Here is a 7,529-nt window from a genome sequence, read left to right as displayed (position 1 = left end):
ATCCACATGGTGGCTCACAACCCTCTGTAATGGGATCCAGTGCCCTCTTGGGTGTGTCTGAAGAAAACAATGTGTACTCCTGTACATATAATAAGTAAATCTTTTAAAAAAGATCTAAAATAACCACAATTTACATATTTTAAAAATGAATTCAACTACATAGTTCCTCCTTGTATATAATTATTTATATTTGATGGACTATTTTATATATTATATTTAAATGGTTGGAAATGAAGGACTCTCTGAATTACTGTCTCTCTTTTTAAAAATACAAGTGTTGCTTTTTTATTCCCTGGAATAAATTATACTATAGGATATTTTAGATACTAATTATATCAAGAAACATAAATACTTAATGTATACGTCATCATGGATGTTGTTGTTATCAGATATTGATGTCTGTTGTAAACTCTAGATAAGAAGAATTAACCCAAATCTCTTGCTAGAGTAAATGGAGTTAAATTTACTTTAAAAACAGGATATTTTTTTGTTTTATCCAAATTATACTAAGAGAATGTGAATTTGTGTGTGTGTATGCATTTATAAAGAAAATAAAAAACTTGAATATTTCAAATATTAATTTTGAATAAGGTAGGCATTTAGGTAAGCAAATCACCATAACGAAATGGTATATAACCAAGTGAAAGGACATGATATTTTCATTTGTAACTTCTTAAAATCAAGATTAATATTATTTTATCTCGGGCAGTGGCAGCGCATGTCTTTAAATTCAGTACTTGGGAGGCAGGGGCTGGCAGTGAGTTTGAAGCCAGCCTGGTCTACACAGTGAGTTCCAGGACAGCCAGCATTGCGTGGAGAAACCTTCTCTTGAAAAAAATTATCATTGAAAAAAATTATCATTTAAAAATATATGAGGTAGATTACTAGATATCATAAATAATTTTTAAAGTCCAATCACAAGAATATTTAATAGACATAAGCAGCGAGAGGAATTTTGTTTATTTGGGGAACTTGATTGTTGGTGGTGTTGGCGATGACCATGGGCCAGCATTCTTCAAGTCAGAATGAGTGTGCTCTCAGATGACGGAAGGAAGCTCAGCGTCTCCTGGGAGTGAGTTAGACTCACCTGGAGACAATCCTCATCTTTAAATCGGAGTGAAGTCACTCATGTGATGTCTTTCTTTTAGTGAAATCATCTGGTTTTTAATCTTTTGAAGAAGACTGTGTAACTAATTTTGAACTTTTAATTAAAGGTCTTTTACAATACCACGTGTTGTTTATCTAGCAGACAAAACTTTATAAACAGATTTCAGTATCTGTCCACGAAAACACATTTTGTAATCACTATTTAATTTAGTGAAAAGGTCTAAGTCAGCAAACTGCCTGTCACTTCTGCTACCCTGCCTAAGCTCTAGGAATGGGCTGTGCTACCAGCCTCCACCCAGATTCTCTTGAATCCGAGGATAAAAAACACAAACACATATGCTGCTCAATTTCAATTTGTGTTATAGACACAATTGCTGGGTGCTACTTGTTTCCCTCCTGGAGAAATGTGCCCTTGGTCATACTCTTAGCTTCACACCTCTCCACCTGCCCTCAACTGTAGTTGCTCAGTTACATCAAGTAACATGTGGCCACTTCACCTGGGACCTCACATGGCTGCTTGGCTTTTCTCTCTCTGAAGCATGGTGAACTCTCCTCTCCTCTCTCTCCTGAGTTTGTCTCCTGCCTCCCAGGGACGTGGAAGTCCTGCCTATTCCTCCCACCTAGCAATTAGCCCATGGCTTCTTTACTGATTGATCAAGAACCAATTGGAGAACAGGACCTTAGCACCAAAACTACCCCTATACCAGAATCACTAAGCAGATTTTTTTTTTTAATAGTTAAAGCAATACTGACAATCCAAAAAGCAAATGCTTTGTCCAATAGGAAAACATAAAGAAAAAAAACAACAACAAAAAAAACCCAATCATAGATTTAAATGTTTATTTAGTAAAAGGACACTAAGAACAGGTCAATACTTAATAAAATATCGTAGGAAGCTGGACAGTGTAGATGCACCCCTTTAATCCCAGTACTCAGGAGGCAGAGGCAGGAGATCTCTGAGTCAGAGGCCAGCCTTGTTTACAGAGTAAATTCAAGGACAGCCAGGGCTACACAGAGAAACTCTGTCTCAAAAAGCCAAACAACAACAACAACAAACTGCAGAAAAGCAAGCATTAATTTTATGTAAGGGCACAGAATTAACCTTAAAAATTTTTATAACCAACAGGCAGTGGTGACACACCCCTTTAATCCCAGCACTTGGAAGGCAGAGTCAGGGGGATCTCTGTGAGTTTGAGGTTAACCTGGTCTACAGAGTAAGTTCCAGAACAGGGAGGGCTACACAGAGAAACTCTGTCTCAAAACAGTATAATCTTTATAGTAACTTGACTTAGTTATAACCATATTTTTAACAACATTTACAACATACTTTAATCTTAACATTGTTATTGTCAATACAAAACTAAGGAAACAATTTTTTAAAAGAATTTATTTATTATTGTATGTAAGTACACTGTAGCTGTCTTCAGACACACCAGAGGAGGGCATCAGATATCATTATGGATGGTTGTGAGCCACCATGTGGTTGCTGGGATTTGAACTCAGGACCTCTAGAAGAGCAGTCAGTGCTCTTAACTGCTGAGCCATCTCTCCAGCCCAAGGAAACAATTTTAATGAGGCGAAAATGAAAGCTCAGAAGGCTCTATCTAAGCCACAAAAATATATGTATCTTAGATATCTAATATTAAACATAATAGAGTATATTAGTAATTTGTTTTTTAACCAAATTTAAATTAAATACTTGATAAAGATTTAAATTAACATAACAAGAACCTTGAAATGGTTCTTTGCTTAGAAAAAGCATTTACTTTTTATTTGTGTTTATGGGGCATCCAAAGTAGGATTAAAAACATCCAAAAAAGGTTAAAGTTTGGCATTTATGATGACAACCATGATGACGATGATGATGATAATGATGATTTTGGTTTTTTTAAGATAAAGCTTCTCTTTCTAACAGTCTTGGCTGTCCTGGAACTTGCTTTGTAGTCCAGGCTGGCCTTGAACTCACAGAGATCTGCCTGCTTCTGTCTTCTGATTGCTTGGATTAAAGGCATGTGCCATCACAACCCAGCATGTTATTATTTTATTTATTTATAGCTAAAAAAATAAATAATTTAAAATACATCATTACAGTGTAACACATTAAGATGATCTGTAAAACTCTAAGATACCTGTGTAAGTCTCAAAGTAGGTTTTCAAAAATGACAATTTAAAACTGCTTAGGATATCCTCCTACATAGGCCTGGCTAAAATAAAGATCTTGAAAAACTTAATTGATTGTTTTTAAAGAAGTACTAATGGTCAAAAACATCCTTAAAATGTTTGTATTTATACAGATACATCTAAAAAGGACATGAGCTGCCCTCTTTATTTTTGGAGTAAAGAGTTTAGTATCTCAAGAAAGGGCAGTTATCAACTAGGAAAAACACATTGTTCAGTAGGAATGATCTTGTCTAAAGTTCATCGATAGGGAACATGATATATATATATATATATATATATATATATATATATATATATATATATAAAACAGTTGGGATAAAGATCGAGAGAGAAGAGATTGACCAGGGGGCTGGAGAGATGGCTCCGAGGTTAAGAGCACTGACTGCTCTTCCAGAAGTCCTGAGTTCAATTCCCAGAAACCACATGGTGGCTCACAACCATCTGTAATGGGATCAGATGCCCTCTTCTGGTGTGTCTGAAGACAGCAACAGTGTGCGTATATACATAAAATAAATAAATATATCTTTATAAAAAGAGAGAGGCAGATTGACCAGAATTACATGATAATGTATATCTTGTCCTTAAAAGCAGACTTAAATTTTGTAAATGTAAGAACTCAAGTAAATTGCCTCAAAGAAAGATTTAAGACCACTACCCGTCTGTATTTGTTTTACCTATGTAGTCACATTTATTAGGTTATTTGACTTTTATTATAACTTCACTTGTTAAAATTTTAATTTCACTGTGAGCCAAAATGAAGCGGAGCCAAGTTAACAACTTTAGTTTACACAAGCACTTACTTCTGAGCTAATTTGGCAATAAGTACATTATGTAAAAATAAAACATAACCACATGTAGACAGAAAGTTTATATACATAATCATGCACAAGATATATTTTAATGATTTGTTTTTACTTTATGTGCATTGATGTTTTGCCTGCATGTCTGTCTGTCTGAGGGTGTCAGATCCCCTGCAACTGGAACCACAGACAGTTCTGAGTCTTGGGAATTGAATCCAGGATTCTCTGGAAGAACAGCCAGTGCTCTTAACTACTGAGCCATCTCTCTAGCCCAAGACATATTTTAATAGAGCAAGACCTTGTTAGGATTATAAATATATACATTCATACATACATACACATATACATATAAAGTATATATATGCATACATACAAACATAGATATATAAATATAGATGTATATATACATATGTGTACATATATATAAACAAGCAAATACACACACACACACACACACACACACACACACACACACACACTCTGTAGACCAGGCTAACCTAGAACTCAGAGACCCATCTGCCTCTGCCTCCCAAGTGCTGGTATTAAAGGCGTGTGCCACCAATGCCTGGCCAGGGGTTATGTATTTTATAATCCTCATTATGAAAAGGAAAGATTTAGGGGTTGGTCTGGCACTGCTTGTATGCAAACGCTAAATTCTGTACCCTATGATCCAGTTGCTCCAAGTCGGGAGGATCCTCATGTATACCAGTCTTTGTTGGGTGACATTACGCTCCAATTTAAAACTATTAGTTAAATAAAACCAGTGACAGCCAATTAGTGGGGTGAATAGAGAGAGGTGGAGTTTGAGTTACTGAGTTGTGGGTTGCAGGAAGGAGAGGAAGGAAAGAGGAGAGCAGGCCTCCATGAGTCGTGATGGACTGGCAGCATGTGCCAGAGTGAAATGCCACCCCAGTACGCCAGACTGCTGGCAACCCAGAGAATTCAAACAGAAGGTATTTAGGGAGCACAGTTGAGGTAGTAGCTAGACTAGGGGTAGATTAGGGGTAGATTAGTAGCTAGATTAGGGGTAGTCCCCCAGTAATTGCCCACAGTAATTAATAAATAAATATCATAGTTTGAGTCTCATTCATTTGAAACTAGACAGGGATAAGCACAATTCATAATAATTCTACAAGAGAGAGCATTGACATGTTCAGTAAACATATCTACTAATTTATGCATGTTCCAATATGAATTAAAAAGGTTTATATTTAACAGTTTTTTTTTTTTTTTTTTTTTTTTTTTTTGGTTTTTCGAGACAGGGTTTCTCTGTATAGCCCTGGCTGTCCTGGAACTCACTTTGTAGACCAGGNTTCTCTGTATAGCCCTGGCTGTCCTGGAACTCACTTTGTAGACCAGGCTGGCCTTGAACTCAGAAATCCGCCTGCCTCTGCCTCCCAAGTGCTGGCATTAAAGGCATGCGCCACCACGCCCGGCTTATTTAACAGTTTTATATTAGGAATATTTTGAAGAAATCATGTGAATTTATGATTGTATGCTTATATTATATAAAAGAGAATCTGTTTTGGAGTGAAATCTTGTCAAAAATCTGTGTACATAACATTCAATGTTCCCAAAGATGTTGTTTTCGCAGGTTCTGGATACCAGTAAGTTGAGCAAGTGAGAGGTGGAGAGATGGAAGAGAAAGGGAAGCAGAATGGTGTGTGCACAATGAAGGGAGTGGCACTGGAAACACGAGGATAGTGAGGAGGAGCCTGTGTGAGGAGCCTGTGGTGCCACCTGGGACCGTGTCTGGATTCATGAATGACTATGCAGCAGTGGGGTGGGGGTGGGGAGAGTCTGTGTAGATGTCTATGGCCATGTTATTACCAAAGGCCACGCAGATATCCCTGGCCTGGGCTGCTGCCTGGAGCCATGTTGAAGTCTTAGGACTGTGCAGAGCCAGCTCCACCCCTTACCGGTTGTGGCACTCAGGTGAGCTGCCCACCCCCCGCCCCCATCATGGCTCTGGCAGTGAGCATGGGAGAGCTGGCAGACTGACCAACTCAGCAACCACCCAGGTTGGTTGGCCCAACCCAACATCTACCCCATCCATGAACTGCTAGAGCATGTGAAGGGCCCGGTCCTGCAGACCCAAAGCTGCAAGATCTCCACTATACAGGGCAATCACAGGATATCCCAGAGGAGTCTCAGTGAGGATCCAGTATTGGTAGTGTAGCCAGAGGCCTCGAACCAGACCAATGACTCACTGCAATGAACATTTGCAAGAAAAGCTGTTTAGACAAAAGCTTGGTATGTGTGATACATACCAGACACACCACATCTTCCACAGTGAAAAGTTTTGGTTTGTTTATTTGTTTTCTTTTGGTGGTGAGGTTTCTTTTGGGTGGAGGATGGATATGAAGGAGATGGGGAGATGAATGGGATTGGGGTGCCCCCTCAAGCCTATCTTTAGGGTCCCGAAGTAGTATGCATGCATGCATGTATGTATGTATGTATGTATGATATGAAATCCACAAAGAATTAATAAAAAGTTTAAAAATGAATTTAAAAAGAGAATGGATGTGACCAGAGTTTATTAAAACAAAACAAAACCAAAAACCTTTGATACAAATAACATAAGAAAACAACCAAAAATATACTAACACAACTGTTATAGACACATGCCACAGTTATATGACATTAGCTCACTCAGTTGAGGAAAAAAAAAAAAGGAGTGAGTTTACTGTATTTCTTTAAGACAGGAGAAAGGCTTGGTAACACAAAAGATCATAGGCGAAGTTTGTCATGTATACTTAAGGTTCTCTCTCTCTCTCTCTCTCTCTCTCTCTCTCTCTCTCTCTCTCTCTCTCTCTCCCTCCACCCCTTTGCTGAAGGGGGTGTTTTCTAATTGTGTCTCAGACTGCTGGTGGTCACAACTTGTGTCAAGTCAGGTGATGCCACCTAAGCACAGCAATCAAATTAAAAGAGCAAACTTAAAAGTGGAACGCAGAAAAGGCAGATGTAGTTAGTGTGGTCACATGGGAGAGAGGGACAGAGATCCTGCAAACCCCTCAAGCCTATCTTTAGGGTCCTAAGGTAGTATGTATGTATGTGTGTGTATGTGTGTATGTGTGTATGTATGTATGTATGTATTATGTATAGGTATGTATACACACACACACTCACTCACACATACACACACACACTCACACAGCCAAGGGTATGCACATCTAAGCAGTCTTGGCCAAGGTACTGCTATGCCCACCACTGACTCCTCTTCATTATCCAGGTTTTAGTTTCATCCCATAAGGTTGTTTGAAATCTCTTTCAGAGAGACAAGTTCCAGTTCTGCCTGGAGCCTTTCCCTCTCAAGGCATGAGATTTCCATCAAAACTCCTATATCCTTAGGGCCCATTCTTGCAACTGTCTGATGATTAGATTGAGAGACATAAGTGTCTGTTTAGAGTATCTTTTTATCTACCAGACCCACTACATGAG

This window comes from Mus pahari, chromosome 8 (genome assembly GCF_900095145.1).
Source record: "Mus pahari chromosome 8, PAHARI_EIJ_v1.1, whole genome shotgun sequence".
NCBI lineage: Eukaryota > Metazoa > Chordata > Mammalia > Rodentia > Muridae > Mus > Mus pahari.
This window is presented reverse-complemented; position numbering follows the sequence as displayed.